This window comes from Chlorocebus sabaeus, chromosome 6, assembly GCF_047675955.1.
Source record: "Chlorocebus sabaeus isolate Y175 chromosome 6, mChlSab1.0.hap1, whole genome shotgun sequence".
In the NCBI taxonomy this organism is placed as follows: domain Eukaryota; kingdom Metazoa; phylum Chordata; class Mammalia; order Primates; family Cercopithecidae; genus Chlorocebus; species Chlorocebus sabaeus.
The window spans coordinates 44,969,557-44,987,369 of record NC_132909.1 but is presented as its reverse complement, the minus strand read 5'-3'; positions in this window follow the sequence as shown (position 1 = coordinate 44,987,369).

Below are 17,813 nucleotides of genomic sequence, written 5' to 3'. Positions count from 1 at the left end.
ACAGGCATGCGCCACCACACCCGGCTAATTTTTCTATTTTTTAAATAGAGACATGGTTTCGCCATGTTGGCCAGGCTGGTTTCAAACTCTTGACCTCAGGTGATCTGCCTGCCTCAGCCTCCCCAAGTGCTGGGATTATAGGCATGAGCCACCATGCCTAACCCTGGATTTGTTTTTATGGAGGTGAAATTAACATATTATAAAATTCACCATTTGAAAGTGTTCAATTAAGTACACTTTACAATGTAGCATGTAGTATATTCATAAAGTTTCTTTTGTTTTGAGACGGTCTCACTCTGTTGCCCAGGTTGGACTGCAATGGCCCCATCACAGCAGCCTCAACCTCCTGGGCTCAAGAGATCAGCTTGCCTCAGCCCCCCGCAAGTAGTTGGGACCACAAGTGTGTACCACCATACCCAGCTGATTATTTTTTTGTAGAGACATGATCTCCCTTTGTTTCCCAGGTGGGTCTCGAACTCCTGGGCTCAAGCAGTCCTCCTGCCTTAGCCTCCCAAAGCGCTGGGATTACAGGTATGAGCCACCACAACCGACCTGGCTATTTACAATGTTATGCAACCATCTATCATCCATTTCCAGAACGTTTCTATCCCTGCCCAAGGAAACCCCGTCCCCACTAGTGATTAATCCCCATTCCCCCTCCCCTACCTCTGACAACCACTAATCCACTTTCTGTCTCTATGGATTTGCCTGTTTTGAACATTTCACATCGATGGAATCATGCGGCCTTTTGTGTCTGGCTTTTATCACTCAGCATGTTTTTGGGGTTCATCCACATTGTACCGTGTATCATTCCTTTTTCTGGTTGAATAATATTCCATTGTCTGCATAGACCACATTGTGTTTAGCCATTCATCCGCGGACGGACATCTGGGTGGTTTCCATGGCTTCGCTATAGTGAATCTTGCTGCTAAGAACATGCATGTTCAAGGATTTCTTTGAAAACCCATGGAGTCGTTAGGTGGCCCTAGTGGCATGGGGCTGTTATTCTTCTGGAGTTACAGGTGGGGATAGTGAGCTCAAGAGAAAGAGACTAGCCTGGCCGACATGGTGAAATCCTGTCTCTTCTAAAAAGAATACAAAAATTAGCCAGCTGTGGTGGCAGGCACTTGTAATCTCAGCTACTCGGGAGGCTGAGGCAGAAGAATCACTTGGACCCGGGAGGTAGTGGCTGCAGTGAGCCGAGATCGTGCCACTGCACTCCAGCCTGGGTGACAGAGTGAGACCCTTTCTCAAAAAAAAAAAAACAAAAGGAAAGGAAGGAAAGAAGAAGGAAAGGAAAGGGAAAGGAAGGGAAAAGAAAAGAAAGTGGGGCCGGGCGCGGTGGCTGGCCGGGCGTGGTGGCTCACGCCTGTAATCCCAGCACTTTGTGAGGCCAAGACGGGCGGATCACGAGGTCAGGAGATCGAGACCATCCTGGCTAACACGGTGAAACCCCATCTCTACTGAAAATACAAAAATTAGCTGGGCGCGGTGGCGGGTGCCTGTAGTCCCAGCTACTCAGGAGGCTGAGGCAGGAGAATGGTGTGAACCCGGAGCTTGCAGTGAGTGGAGATCGGGCCACTGCACTCCAGCCTGGGCGACAGAGCGAGACTCCGTCTCAAAAAAAAAAAAAAAAAGAAAAAAAAGAAAAGAAAGTGGGGGAGGGAGGCAGAGAGAAAGAGGGAGGAAAGAGGAAGGAAGGAAGGAAGGAAGGAAGGAAGGAAGGAAGGAAGGAAGGAAGGAGGAAGGAGGGAGGGAGGGAAGGAAGGAAGGAAGGAAGGAAGGAAGGAAGGAAGGAAGGAAGGAAGGAAGGAAGGAAAGAAGGAGGGAGGGAGGGAGGGAGGGAAGGAAGGAAGGAAGGAAGGAAGGAAGGAAGGAAGGAAGGAAGGAAGGAAAGAAGGAAGAAAGGAAGAGATGCCCCACCCAGGGTCCCACAGTCAGGACTGAGACAGCCAGCACTCAAAACTGCCCCTTGGGCCAGGCACAGTGGCTCACACATGTCAATCCCAGCACTTTGGGAGGCCAAAGCAGGAGGATCGCTTGAGCCCATGAGTTTGAGACCAGCCTGGGCAACATAGCAAGATCCTGACTCTACAAAAAATATAAAAAATTAACCAGGTGTGGCAGTGTGGACCTCTAATTCTAGCTACTCAGGAGGATGAGGTTGGGAGTATCACTCGAGCCTGGGAAGTCAAGGCTGCAGTGAGCTATGATCGCACCACTGCACTCTAGCCTGGGCGACAGAGCAAGATCCTGCCTCAAAAAATATATATAAACACTGCCCCTTAGATTCCAGTGTCCATGCCCCCCTCAGGCCACATGATACTGTGCCCCTCAAGCTCCCGCTGAAGCTCCACCTGTCCCACCTGAGCCCTCATGCCCCTCCAAGTTTGGGCAAGGCCCTATTGAAACCCTGGTCTGGGCCAGGTGCGGTGGCTCACGCCTGTAATCCCAGCACTTTGGGAGGCTAAGGCTGGCGGATCACGAGGTCAGGAGATCGAGACCATCCTGGCTAACATGATGAAACCCCGTCTCTGCTAAAAATACAAAAAATTAGCCGGGCATGGTGGCGGGTGCCTGTAGTCCCAGCTACTCAGGAGTCTGAGGCAGGAGAATGGCATGAACCTGGGAAGCGAAGCTTGCAGTAAGCCAAGATCATGCCACTGCACTCCAGCCTGGGCAATAGAGCGAGACTCCATCTCAAAAAAAAGAAAACAAAACAAAACCCTAGTCTGATACCCCAGGATGTCGCAGTCAGCCTGCCCAAGGCAGCAGAAATTAACTGGCAGGCTGGAGTGGCCATTGTCGGGGCCAGGAGCCAGGGATGAGGACTGGGGGACCCAGGGACTGGACACGAGGAGATCTGCGTTAGGACTTGGCTCTCTGTGTGATTCCAGGCAGGTCACCTTGTGTCTGAGCCTGTTTTGTCATCTGAGACTCTGGGAGACACCCACCCCTCACACCCTGCCACAGTCGTCAATCACTTCCTTCCTCTGGCCTGAGGGTGAGCCCTCCTTTCCTGCTACCCCTGGTCCTAAGGTCCACCGAGACCTCCTTTGACCTGGCATCGAGCTTGGAGCATGCCATATGTGGGAGGTCCCGGAGGCCCGGCGGAGGGGAAACGTTCCCACAACACAGTCACTAGAACCGAACTGACAGTCTCAGTAGGAAATGAGTTCTTTGTCACGCGGGATGTGCAAGACATGAGATATCAGTTTCCAGATCCATGTTCCCAAACACAGGAGAGTCTACGGTATTTATTCCAGCAAGGGATGTGGGTACAGTGCGACCAAAAGATTCCGCCCAGCGGGGGTGGGAGGACAAGATGCCCGGTGTCCTCAGGACTCCTGAGTCTGCAGCTATGGGGAACTTGATCCCGACAGAAGGAGAACTTTCCGGTTCAGATGATCGACAACCAGGATAAAGCTGGCCCAGGTAGTCCCAATTCAGGCAACTTCCTGAACTTCCCGGGGAGGGGCCCAGGGAGCCCAAAGGCAGGTGGTCAGTTTCTATCAAACACGAAATAAGGCCAGGCGCGGTGGCTTATGCCTGTAATCCCAGCACTTTGAAAGGCTGAGGTGGGAGGATCACGTGAGGTCAAGAGTTTGAGACCAACCTGGTCAACAGAGTGAGACCCCATCTCTACAAAAAAAAAAAAAAAAAAATTATAAACATTAGCCGGGTCTGATGGCATGTGGTCCCAGCTACTCAGGAGACTGAGGCAGGAAGATCATTGGCCCAGGAGGTCTAGCCTGCAGTGAGCTGTGATCAAACCACTGTACTCCAGCCTGGGTGACGCGGCGAGAATTTTTCTTAAATAATAATAATAATAATAATAACAACAAACCCCGCACCTCTGTAGGCCCGTAAGATCCCGTGTCCACCTTTCCCTCCAGCTCCCCATCCCTCCCTGTCTGCTACTCAAACACTCCAAGCTGATTTTTATTTTTATTTTTATTTTTTAGACAGAGCCCCACTCTGTTGCCCAGACTGGAGTGCAGTGGCTCAATCTCGGCTCACTGCAACCTCCACCTCCCAGGTTCAAGTGATTCTGCTGCCTCAGCCTCCCAAGTAGCTGCCACTACAGGTGCGCGCCACCATGCTCAGCTAATTTTTGTATTTTTAGTAGAGACTGGGTTTCACCCTACTGGCCAAGCTGGTCTTGAACACCTAACCTCAAATGATCCACCTGCCTTGGCCTCCCAAAGTGCTGGGATTACAGGTGTGAGCCACCACGCCTGGCCCTCCAAGATGATTTTTACCTTGGGGACTTCTCATGTACTATTTCCCCTGTGAAAAGGCTCTTCCCTCATTGGTGGTTTCTCTTTATCCCCTGGCCTCACGTTTTCAGAGCCACTCCAACCTCCTGGCCAAGGTTGCCACCCACTCCATCACTCCCTCTCTTGTCTCTCTGTTCTGTAGTCTTCCTAGCCCTCATCACGCTCTGAAATTACTACCTAGATGTTCATTTGTTTGTCTGACGCTTTGTGGGCAGGGCCAGGTCCAGGCTGTGACCCCAGCCCCAGCATCATACAGCAGGCATGAGGGTGGTTGACTAGGTGACTAGGGGACTGCTGTTCTGCCTACTCTGATGTGGATGAAGACTCCTCCTTTTTATTTATTTATTTATTTGTTTTGTCTGAGATGGAGTCTCACTCCCTTGCCCAAGCTGGAGTGGAGAGCCTCAATCTTGGCTCACTGCAAACTCTGCGACCCGAGTTCAGGCAATTCTCATGCCTCAGCCTCCTGAGTAGCTGGGATTACAGGTATGCGCCACCGCACCCAGCTAATTTTTGTATTTTTGGTAGAGTCAGGGTTTCACCATGTTGCCCAGGCTGGTCTTGAACTCCCGACCTCAGGTGATCTGCCCACCTTGGCCTCCCAAAGTGCTGGGATTACAGGCGTGAGCCACCGTGCCCAGCTCGGGTGAAGATTCTCATGGGGATGGAGGTGTCACCCCTTGCACTTGCTCCCAAGACCCCCTAGAGTCAGACGTGTCCCCCATGCAGAGAGTCAAATGCCGGGTCTCTATCTCTCAAGGTCTCTGTCTGTCTCATTCTGACTCTGACCATCTTTTCTTTCCCATCTCTGTCTCTCTCTCAATGTCTCTCTCTTTTTTTTTTTTTTTTTTTGAGACGGAGTCTCGCTCTGTCGCCCAGGCTGGAGTGCTGTGGCCGGATCTCAGCTCACTGCAAGCTCTGCCTCCTGGGTTTACGCTATTCTCCTGCCTCAGCCTCCCGAGTAGCTAGGACTACAGGCGACCACCACCTCGCCCGGCTAATTTTTTGTATTTTTTAGTAGAGACGGGGTTTCACCGTGTTAGCCAGGATGGTCTCGATCTCCTGACCTCGTGATCCGCCCGTCTCGGCCTCCCAAAGTGCTGGGATTACAGGCTTGAGCCACCGCGCCCGGCCTCTCAATGTCTCTCTTGCTTACTGTCTCTGTCTCTGTCTCTGTCTTGTTGCCTCTGTACTTCTGTCTCTGTCTCCCTGTCTCTGTCTCCCTCTGTCTCTGACTCTCTCACTATCTCTCTTGGCCACCATCTCTCTATCTCTCTGGGTCCCTGACTCTCTCACCATCTCTGCCGCCTGCCCTGGCCCGGCCAGTTGGGGGACAAGGGGTGACAAGCAGTCAGGGCGCCTGCCGCTTGTTTTCCCGCCCATGCTGGCAGGGAGCCCAGCCCTGCCGGGCCACTGTTCAGGAATCCTCCAGCCTCCCCGCTCCAGCCACCAGGCGCGGCCACCGCCAGCCTCTCCACCCAGCACATTCTGTCCCAAGCAAAGAGCGCCAGGGGTGGGGTGGGGGTAGGGGTGGGAGGGGGACGCATTCCTGCTGAGCTCTAGTTACAAGACAGCTTGTCCTGGTGGCCCCACCAGCACAGCCTCCTGATGGCTCCCCGTCCTGCTCTGGGGTAGGACCTTCCTGAATGAGGCCAAACCCCCTCTGCCAGTTCGTGCCCACCTCAGGGCCTTTGCACCAGCCGTGCCTTCCACCTGGCACTCTGTCTCCCTAGATCTCCCCAACGTCTCCTCCGCCTGCACATCTGAGACCTCACATGACCTTCTCAGCAAGTCCCCTCTGTCCCTAGGCCAGGGCACCCCGAATTCCCCTCCTGCTGCCCCAGTGCATTTAACTTCCTGGTCCTCCCCACCTCCCTGGGGTTACATATTCACTCGTTGGTTGATGTGGTGTCTATTACACCAGGGCCCCACTGTGTCCCAGCACCCCGAACACACAGCAGGCGGCTCAGTGAAGGTTTTTACAATTGACATCTTTTCCTCCCAAAGCTCAGCCCGCCCAGGTTCACCCATGTGGCTCCCCAGTTCCTGACCTACCCCACCCCTGCCTCGCCCTGCCTCCACCACCCCTGCACCCCAATGCACCAGGATTTTCCAAGCCCCCCTGCCTTGGCCCAGGGAGTTCTCTCCACCAGATGTACCTTTCTGAGAGAGGGGCTGGGTGCATCGAGGGGCAGGGGCCGCTGGAGTTCAGACGCACCTTTTGAGCGAGGGGCTGGGCCTCTCTGTCACTGGGCTCCAGGCACAGGGCAGTCATGATGTACACACATACGTGCAAACACACACGCACACTAAGCCTCTCAGCAACACAGAAAAACCAGCCAGTGAACTCGGGCAGAAGCAGCCGGGCATGTAGTGTTGATGGGGTGTTCACATGTGAGGTCCCCCAACTCCTAGGGCGATGCGGTTATGGCCTGGATCCTACAAGTGGGGCCCAGACGTGGGCTTTGAACCCACGCCAGATATGCACAAACCTTTCCAAACACACACGTCTCTGCCCTCGCTTCCCCCACCCGGGAGTCACCCCCCACACCTTGTTTTTGATGTTCAGGAAAGTCCCCAGAAAGCATCGGGCCCGGGCAAGGGGCCAGGAGGAAATGGTGACTCAGCCGGTGGCCATCAGTGCCTGCCACGCTGGGCTGGGTGGCCTGATCTGGACTGGGCGGCCCTATCTGGGAGGATCCACAGAAAACAACAATAAGAGATGAGAGCGTGGGTGCGGGGTAAAAAGGACTTGGCCCAAGAACGATCAGAGAGGGGATGGACCACCCTGTGCTCCAACACTTCAACCCTGCTGGGCCTGATTGACAAGTGGGGAAACTGAGACACAGAGAACAAGTGACTTGGCCAAGGCCCCCCAGCCAAGATGGTACAGGCAAGGGGATTCCCTAAGTCCTTAGCACAGGGGTCTGGGGGAGTGTCTACCTGCCCTACATTTTTTTTTTTTTTGAGACAGGGTCTCACTCTGTCCGTCAGGCTGGAATGCAGTGGCACGATCTCAGCTCACTGCAATCTCCGCCTCCTGGGTTCAAGTGATTCTCCTGCCTCGGCCTCCAAGTAGCTGTGATTACAGGCACCTGCCCCCACGCCCAGCTAATTTTTGTATTTTTAGTAGAGACGGGGTTTCACCATGTTGGCCAGGCTGGTCTCAAACTCCTGACCTCAGGTGATCTGCCCACCTCGGCCTGCCAAAGTGCTCGGATTACAGGCATGAGCCATGGTGCCCGGCTCCCTGCCCTACTTTCTGAGGCTCAGAAAGACCCAGATCTACTTCCTGGTTTCCTGTGTGGTCATGTGACCAGGCCTGGCCAATTAGAGCCTTTTGTTATCACAGACACAGGGATTGGTTCAGGGGTGGGCACGTGATCCTGGCTGGGCCAATCATGTTACGAGTTTGGAGACTCCCTGGAAGAAGGCCCAGAAGTAAGGAAAATCATCTTGGACGCATAATGAGGACAGTGGATCAGAGAGTCTTAAGGACATTGGTGAAGAGCAGAGCAGGACTCACATAACCCCAGATCCCCGTGGAGTCAGGGTGCAGCCAGAGGGAAGGCTGAAGGCTGGAGGGTCCTGAGAGGCCTTGCAGAAAGAGAGGGCATTGGAGTTGGGGCTTTGATGGATGAAGAGGAACTAGGGAAAGGCATTCCAGGCAGAAGGAACCGCCTGTACAACCACAGCAGGCAGGTGGGAGCTAGGCGTGTCCTCAGCCACCCCAGTGGCCCCATGGGGCTGGAGCATAGAGAAGCATCTGCAAATGTGTTTATTTATTTAATATTTGAGATGGAGTTTTGCTCTGTTGCCCAGGCTGGAGTGCAGTGGCACGATCTTGGCTCACTGCAACCTCCGCCTCCTAGGTTCAAGCGATTCTCCTGTCTCAGCCTCCTGAGTAGCTGGGATTACAGGCGCACACCACCATGCGCAGCTAAATTTTTTGTATTTTTAGTAGAGACGGGGTTTCACCATGTTGGCCAAGCTGGTCTTGAACTCCTGACCTCAGGTGATCCACCCGCCTTGGCCTCCCAAAGTGCTAGGATTATAGGCGTGAGCCACTGTGCCCGGCTATTTTTTGAGATGGAGTCTTGCTCTATTGCCCAGGCTAGAGTGCAGTGGGACGATCTTGGCTCACTGCAAGCTCCGCCTCCCAGGTTCAAGCAATTCTCCTGCTTCAGCCTCCCGAGTAGCTGGGATTACAGGCGCCCACCATCACGCCCAGCTAATTTTTGTATTTTAAAAGAGACGGGGTTTCACCATGTTGGCCAGGCTGGTCTTGAACTTCTGACCTCAAGTGAGCTGCCCGCCTCAGCCTCCCAAAGTGATGGGATTACAGGCGTGAGCCACATGCCGGGCTTAGATGTGTTTATTTGTCTTTGTGCTCAATTCTCCCACCTACAAGCCCCCTAAGGGCAAGATCGGGTCTGCTTTGTTGGTGGCCAGCAGTTGTCCGTTAATATTTGTGATACAGGTGAACCAGGCCACGTGAATCCTTGACCCGGGGCTGAGAGCCAGCGCTTTCTTTTAGGGACGCAAACAGGCAGGATGGGCAGGGGGTGGTGAATAGGGAGGATTGGGTACATGAGGCAGAAGAGCCTGGGGCTTTATGACCCCTGAAGCCTGTGACCCAGGAGGGACCAGGCCCAGGCCACAGTCCAGGCAGGAGAGGGCGTGTCCCCATCTGTGAACCACCGCACCCACCCCGCCCCCCCAGGCCCCCGGCCATGGTGCTTAGGAGGGATGCAGGGTGGAGCTCCCAGTCTGGGCTCTGGGACCACCTCTTCCTCCTTGTGTGACCGTGACCGTGGGCAAAGGACCGCGCCCCTCTGAGCCTCAGTTTCGTCATCTGGAGCTTGACTTCGCTGTATGTCAGGGTGAGGACTGGACACAGAGTGGGTGCAGCGTCTGTGGGGTAGCATAGGGGTGCTGAGGCAGCGGGTGAGGGGTAGGCTTGCCTGGAACATGCTGTTAGCAGTTCCCAGCCTCTTTGAAAACAGGAAACTGGCTCTCGTGGGAGCCCCCTGCTGCGCTTCCTGAGTCTCTGCGCGTGCTGGGGCTGTATGGGCAGGCACGTGTGTGTTTGCGTGTTTGCAGGCAGCCTGGAATACAGCTGGACCCGCCTGCGTGTGCCTGTGTGTGTGTGTGTTGGGCCACCCGTGGCGTTGCCCAGAGGCATGTGCACAGACACCCGTTACCTGTGCTAGAACATGGATCTGTGGATCTCAGCCAATGTGGGAAGCAGACAGTGGCTTGATTGGGGCACTTTTGAGTCTGAGTCTAAGTGTTAAGCCTGTGTGACGATCAGCAGCGGCGACTGGTGTGTGCTGGGACTGATTTGGGCCGGCAGAGCCTGTATGGTGGCCCCAAGGCCTCTGAAACCCCGGATCAGCCCTGATTCAGCTGCTGATGTTGGCTTTATTTATTTATTTATTTATTTATTTATTTTGAGACAGGGTCTTGCTCTGTTGTCCAGGCTGGAGTGCAGTGGTGCCCTGATAGCTCACTGTGGTCTCAACCTCCTAGGCTCAAGCTATCCTTCTATCTCATCCTCCTGAGTAGCTGGGTCTACCACCACACACCCAGCTAATTTTTGTATTTTTTTAGACACGGAATCTTACTATGTTGCCCAGGCTGGTCTCAAACTCCTGAACTCAAGCAATCCTCCTGTCTCAGGCTCCAAAAGCTCTGAGATCACAGACATGAGCAGCGGCCCCTTTTTTGTTTTTTTTTTTTGAGACAGTCTCACTCTGTTGCCCAGACTGGAGTGCAGTGGTGCAATCATATCTCACTGCAGCCTCGACCTCCCAGACTCAAGTGGTCCTCCTGCTTCAGCCTCCTAACCATCTGGGACCACAGACACAAGCTACCATGCCCGGCTAACTTTTTTTTTTTTTTTTTTTTTTTTTTTTAGATGGAGTCTCATTCTGTCACTCAGGCTGGAGTGCAGTGGCAAGATCTTGGCTCCCTGCAACCTCTGCCTCCCAGGTTCAAGTGATTCTCCTGCCTCAGCCTCCAGAGTAGCTGGGATTACAGGCATGCACCACCACATCTGGCCAATTTTTTATATTTTTGGTAGAGACAGGGTTTCACCATGTTGGCCAGGCCGGTCTCAAACTCTTGAACTCAAGTGATCATCCTGCCTCAGTTTCCCAAAGTGCTGGGATTACAGGCATAAGCCACCATGTCTGTAATTTTATTTTGTTATTATTTTTATTTTTGTAAAAACATAGGTTTCCCTTTGTTTCCAGGGCTGATCTCAAAATGGGATCCTCCTGCCTCAGCTTCCCAAAGTGCTGGGGTTACAGGAGTGAGCCACCACGACTGGTCTACAACAGGTTCATTGTCACCTCAGGGCCCTTTTTTTTTTTTTTTTTGAGACAGAGTTTTGCTCTTGTTGCCCAGGCTGGAGTGCAATGGCGTGATCTCGGCTCACTGCAACCTCGGCTCACTGCAACCTCTGCCTCCAGGGTTCAAGCGATTCTCCTGCCTCAGCCTCCCGAGTAGTTGGGATTACAGGCATGTGCCACCACGTGCAGCTAATTTTGTGTTTTTAGTAGAAATGGTTGTTCTCCATGTTGGTCAGGCTGGTCTCGAACTCCCGACCTCAGGTGATCTGCCCGCCTTGGCCTCCCAAAGTGCTGGGATTACAGGCGTAAGCCACCGCTCCCAGCACCTCAGGGCCTTTCTACGTATTGTTCTTTCTGCCCAGATAGCTCTTCCCCTCGCTCATTACAAAGCTTGCACTTTCTCTGCCTGAAAATGTCAGTTTAATAATTCCCTCCTTTGAGACCTTTCCATTTCTTCTTCTTCTTCTTCTTCTTCTTCTTTTTTAATTTTTGTGGAGTGCAGTGGCATGATCTTGGCTCACTGCAGCGTCTGCCTCCCAGGTTCAAGCAATTCTTCTGCCTCAGTCCCCAAGTAGCTGGGACTACACGCATGTGCCACCACACCCAGCTAATTTTTGTGTTTTTAGTACAGTCGGGGTTTCAACGTGTTGGCCAGGCTAGTCTCGAACTCCTGACCTCCAGTGATCCACCCACCTTGGCCTCCCAAAGTACTGGGATGACAGGCGTGAACCACCGTGCTCAGCCCCTTTCACTTCTTTCACAAAAGCAGCCCTATTCTGTCTCTCAGTTCCTTTTAATTCCTTGCCTTGCCCTTCTCACGGTTTGTAATTACAATGTATTGACAGGATCACAGCCCGTCTTCCACCTCCCTTCTGTACTGGGAGCTCCAAGTAGGCGGGTCATAGCATGCAGTAGGTGCTTAATAAATTTCCTGGCTGGGTGTGGTGGCTGATGCCTGTATAAAGCGCTTTGGGAGGCTGAGATGGGAGGATCGCTTGAGGCCAGGACTTTGAGACCAGCCTGAGCAACGTGGTGAAGCCCCATCTCTACTAAAAAAAAAAAAAAAAAAAAAAATTAGCCCGGCATGGTGGCACATACCTGTATCCTAGCTACTGGGGAGACTGAGGTGGAAGGAATGCTTGAGCCCAGAAAGTTGAGGCTGCAGTGAGCCGTGATTGCACCACTGCACCCCAGCAGGATGGGACCCTATCTCTAAAATAAAGAAATAATATAAAAATAAATGCACTGTGATAAATGAGAGTGCGGAGCCTGCACAAGATGCAGAGAGCCGGGAATGGGGAGGTGGAAGACAAGGGCCCTCCCTCAGTAACTGCTCAGTCAGTATATGATGGATTAATGAAGCTCGAAGTGAGACCCTGAGCCACTGGTCCTGGGCTCCTAAAGAAGAGTCTTCTGGCCTCATCCCTAGCTTCCTGGCCCCAGGTCACACTGTGTGAGCAGCCCCTGGAGCCTGCTTGGCAGGGGAGGAACAGAAGTCCCTGCTCAGTTATTTGCACACTGGCTTCTCCCACGAAGTCCTAACATCACAACTCCAAGTGCCCTTTCCTTCCAGACCCCAGGCCTGGAAAGGTCTTTATTTTGGCCACCTCAGTCCATTGCACAGAAGGGATATCCAAGGTCAGAAGCAATCCTGTCCCTCTGTCTAGGTTGAGCATGCCCCTCCTCTGCTCACACACCCTCCATGGCTCCCTATTACCCTCAGGGGAAAGTCCGGCTCCTCAGCTCAGCAGTCACAGTCCAGCCTGAGTGTGGCAAGATCTTTTTTCCTTTGTCTAATTCTCAGTCACTCTTTGGGTCTCATCTTGGTTATGTTTCCCAGTGTTGACCATTGACACAGTCCCAGGACACACTAACTGCTGTCAGAAACCAAATGTTTATTGCATTAATTATGTGAGAACATCAGGCTGAATATGTCTTTTATTGTTGTTGTTAAGAGACAGTGTCTGGCTCTTTCATCCAGGCCAGAGTACAGTGGTGCGATCATGGTTCACTGCAGCCTCAACCTCCGGGCTCAAGCGATCCTCCTACCTCAGCCCCCGAGTAGCTGGGACTACCCACACTACCACACTCAGCTAATTTATTTATTTTTTGTAGAGATGGGGTCTCACTCTGTCGCCCAAGTTGTAGTGCAGTGGTACAATCATGGCTCACTGCAGCCTTGACCTCTGGGCTCATGCGATCCTCCCACCTCAGCCTCCCAAGTAGCTGGGACTACAGGCACACAGCACCACGCCTGGCTAAGTTTTTTGTTTGTTTTTTTTTTTCAATTTTTTGTAGAGACAAGTCTCATTATGTTGACCAGCCTGGTCTCGAACTCCTGGACTCAAACAGTTCCTCCCACTCTGCCTCCCACCGTGCTGGATTATAGGCATGAGCCGCCACACCCATTAGGATATGACTTTGTTTGTTTGTTTGTTTTGTTTTTTGAGACGGAGTTTCACTCTTGTTGCCCAGGCTGGCGTGCAATGGCGCAATCTCAGCTCGCTGCAACCTCCGCCTCCCGGGTTCAAGCAATTCTCCTGCTTCAGCCTCCCGAGTAGCTGGGATTACAGGCATGTGCCGCCACGTGCAGCTAATTTTGTGTTTTTAGTAGAGACGGTTGTTCTCCATGTTGGTCAGGCTGGTCCTCGAACTCCCGACCTTAGGTGATCCACCCACCTCGGCCTCCCAAAGTGCTGGGATTATAGGCATGAGCCACCGTGCCCAGCCTAGGATGTGACTTTGACAAAGTAAAAAGACTCACAGTTTGCATTGCATGTGAACACTGTGGACCACTGACTATTAACAGGGTATTAAATTCAATATAAAGAACAGTGACTGCCCAAGAGCTTAGATCAGGAATTGGCAAACATTTTCTATAAAGGGCCAGATAGGAAATATTTGAAGCTTTGCCGGCTACACAGTCTCTTTTGCAATTACTCTACTCTGCTGGTCTTTGAAAGCATTCATACACAGTACACAAATAAGTGAGCATGGCCGTATCCCAGGAAAACTTTGTTCATGGATAGTGAACTGTGAATTTCATGTAATTTTCACATGTCATGAAATAGTCTTCCTCCAGTAGTTTTTTCAGTCATTTTAAAACGTAGGCCAGGCACGGTGGTTCTCGCATGTAATCCCAGTGCTTGGAGAAGCTGAAGTGGGAGGACCATTTGAGGCCAGGAGTTCAAGACCAGCCTGGGCAACAAAGGGAGACCCCCCTCCCCCATCCTTACAAAAAGTTTTAAAAATTAGCTGGGATGCCTGTAGTCTCAGCTATTCAGTAGACCGAGGTGGGAGGATCACTTAAGCCCAGGAGTTCGAAGCTGCAGCGAGCTATGATCCCACCACTGCACTCTAGCTTGGGTGACTGAGAGAGATCTTGTCTCTAAAAAAAGGAGGGAGCCAGAGCCAGCCATGGAGACCAGCCTGGCCAACATGGTGAAACCCTGTCTCCACTAAAAAAACAAAAACAAAAACAAAAAAACACTAGCCGGGCGTGGTGGCAGGCACCTGTAATCCCAGCTACTCCAGAAGCTGAGGCAGGAAAATCGCTCCACCAGGAGGTGGAGGTTGCAATGAGCTGAGATCGAGACACTGCACTCCAGCCTAGGAGACAAGAGTGAAACCCATCTCAAAAAAAAAAAAAAAAAAAAAGGAACTGGGAATGGTAGCTCACACCTGTAATCCCAGCAGCACTTTGGGAGGCTGGGGCAGGCAGATCACTTGAGGTCGGGAGTTCTAGACCAGCCTGACCAACATGGTGAAACCCCGTCTCTACTAAAAATACAATAATTATCTGGGTGTGATCCCAGCTACTCGGGAGGCTGAGATGGGAGATTCGCTTGAACCTGGGAGGCAGAGGTTGCAGTGAGCCGAGATTACGCTGTTGCACTCCAGCCTGGGCGACAGAGTGAGACTCTGTCTTAAAAAAAAAAAAAAAAGGAAAAAAAAGTGAATACTGTTTTGGGTTCATGGTTAAAGCTGAAGTTTGCCAAGCCTGATGGATCATAAGTGTCATGATTTGTGTTTACAGAGTATCAGAACTTTGTTTAAAGTTACCAGATGATAAAATATGAGGACAAGTTTATGGCTAATAGCATTTGATCATTGGCAGGTAGCAAGTATCAGGATTAGTCTTTTTTAACAAAGTATCAGAACACAGCAAGCGCTGATGGCTAATCAGGTGTCAGGACCTGGGTTTAAGTCCAACCCTGCCTGGGGGCCTCGGCACTGCACCGCGCTAACCATCAACTACTGTCCGCTCTCAGGACACTGTTTACTAAGTATCGAGTGACAGGCTGATGGCAAAGTATCGGGTCATGGAGAAGTCACACTGCGAGTTGGGCACTGTGACAGTGTCTCCAGATGCCAGCTGTTTACAGTGACAGAAGACCGGCTGTTTACAGGGGATGAGTCAGTCCCACTTCCAGATACCCAAATCCAGATGGCAGATGGGACTGGAACCTCTCTAGGTGTTTACAGGATTCTGAGGTCCTGGCAAACTGGGCTTCTCTCCTGCAGCCACCTCTAGCTAGGGTGGGGAATGAGGCAACCCTGAAGGCTCTGGGACCCATCTCCTGCTCATCCCTGGCTGTGCTGCCTCAACCACGTTACTTAACCTCTCTGGGCCTCTGCCACCTCATCTATAAAATGTGCATGATGAGGAAGCTAGGTTGCCAGATAAAATATAGGCTACTTGGCTAAATGTGATGTTCCGATCAATATTGAATTTGGTTTTAGTATAAGTATATCCCATGTAACATTTGGGATATACTTATACTAAAAAAAAAATTATGGGTTGTTGCTGTGGTTTGCATGGTCCCCCAAAGTTCATATGTTTGAAACTTAATCCTCAAAGCAATAGCGTTGAGAGGTGGGGCCTTTACGAGGTGATTCGATCTCTGGAGTGGGTTCGTCATTGTGGGAATGGATTTGTTATAAAAGTGAGATTGGAGGCCGGGCGCAGTGGCTCACACCTGTAATCGTAGCACTTTGTGAGGCTGAGGCAGGTGGATCACTTCAGGTCAGGAGTTTGAGACCAGCTTGGCCAACATGGTGAAACCCCGACTATACTAAAAATACAAAAATTAGCTGGGTGCAGTGGCAGATTCCTGTAATCCCAGCTACTTGGGAAGCTGAAGCAGGAGAATTGCTTGAACCTAGGAGGCAGAGGTCGCAGTGAGCCAAGATCGCGCCATTACACTCCAGCCTGGGGGATAGAGTGAGACTCTGTCTCAAAAAAAAAAGAAAGAAAAGAAAAAGTGAGATAGGAGGCGGGGCACGGTGGCTTATGCCTGTAATCCCAGCACTTTGGGAGGCCAAGGCAAGCAGATCACCTGAGGTCAGGAGTTCAAGACCAGCCTGGCCAACATGGTGAAACCCCACCTCTACTAAAAAAACAAAAATTGGCCAGGCGCACTGGCTCACACCTGTAATCCCAGCACTTTGGGAGGCCGAGGCGGGCAGATCACAAGGTCAGGAGATCGAGACCATCCTGGCTAACACGGTGAAACCCCGTCTCTGCTAAAAATGCAAAAACTTAGCCGGGCATGGTGATAGGCGCCTGTAGTCCCAGCTACTTGGGAGGCTGAGGCAGGAGAATGGTGTGAACCCGGGAGGTGGAGCTTGCAGTGAGCCGAGATCGCGCCATGCACTCCAGCCTGGGCGACTGAGCGAGACTCAGTCTATAAAAAAAAAAAAGAAAAAAAAATTACCGTGGTATGGTGGCACATGCCTTTAATCTTAGTTACTCAGGAAGCTGAGACAGGAAAATTGTCTGAGCCAGGGCGGCGGAGGTTGCAGTGAGCCGAGATCGTGCTACTGCACTCCAGCCTGGGTGACAGGACGAGACTCCGTTTCAAAAAAAAAAAAAAAGTGAGATTGAGTTGGACACAGTGGCTCACACCAGTAACCCCAGTGCAAGGCAGGAGGCTCACTTGAGCCCAGGGGTTTGAGAATAGTCTGGGCAACATAGTGAGAGTCCATCTCTACAAAAAATTTAAAAATTAGCTGAGTGTGGTGGTATGCACCTGTAGTCCCAGCTACTCAGGAGGCTGAGGCAGGAGGATCACTTGAGCCCAGGAGTTCAAGTCTGCAGTGAGCTATGATTGCACCACTGCACCCCAGCCTGAGAGACAGAGCAAGACCCTGTCTCTGTTTTAGAGACAAATGCATGTCTCTAAAATATATGTATAATATATGAAAATATATATCATACATATAGATACATGCATATGTATTATATATATAATATATATATATGTATAGTGAGACCCCATCTCTACAAAAAAGAACAAAATTAGCTGGGTGTGGTGGTATGGGCCTATGGGCCCAGCTACTCAAGAGGCTGAGGCAGGAGGATTGCTTGAGCCCGGGAGGAAATCAAAGCTGCAGTGAGCTGAGATTGCACCACTGCACTCCAGCCTGGGCAAGAGGGTAATAACCTGTCTTTAAAATTTTTTAATGTAAAAATAAATAAAAATGTAAAAGAAAAGGCTGGCCAAGTGCTGTGTCTCTTGCCTGTAATCCCAGCACTTTGGGAGACTGAGGCAGGCAGATCACAAGGTCAGGAAATCGAGACCATCCTGGTTAACACGGTGAAACCCTGTCTCTACTAAAAATACAAAAAATTAACCAGGCATGGTGGCACACACCTGTAATCCCAACTACTCAGGGGGCTGAGGCAGGAGACTAGCTTGAACCCAGGAGGCAGAGGTTGCAGTGAGCCAAGATCATACCACTGCACTCCAGCCTGGGCAACAGAGCGAGACTCCGTCTGACAAAAAATAAAAGAAAAGCAAAGGCTGTTTGGGGCTTCCCTTGCTCTCTGACATGTTTCTCTTACCACGTGATGCCTGTACCACGTCATAACACAGCAAGGAGGCCCTCGCCGGATATGGCACAATCTTGGACTTCCCAGCCTCCAGAACCACAAGCCAAATAAACTTCAATTGTTTATAGATTACCCAGCCTGCGGTATTCTGTTACTGCAAAGCAGAAAGCTGACTAAGACAGTTGTTTCTCTGAAATTCAAAGTTAACGGGGTGCCTGGATGTGTATTTGCTAAGCCTGGTCCCCCTGTGATGAAGCCTCCCTCATCACAAAAAAAAAAACTTAGAAATTTAAAATTTAGCCAGGCATGGTGGTGCACGCCTATAGCCCCAAACTCGGGAGG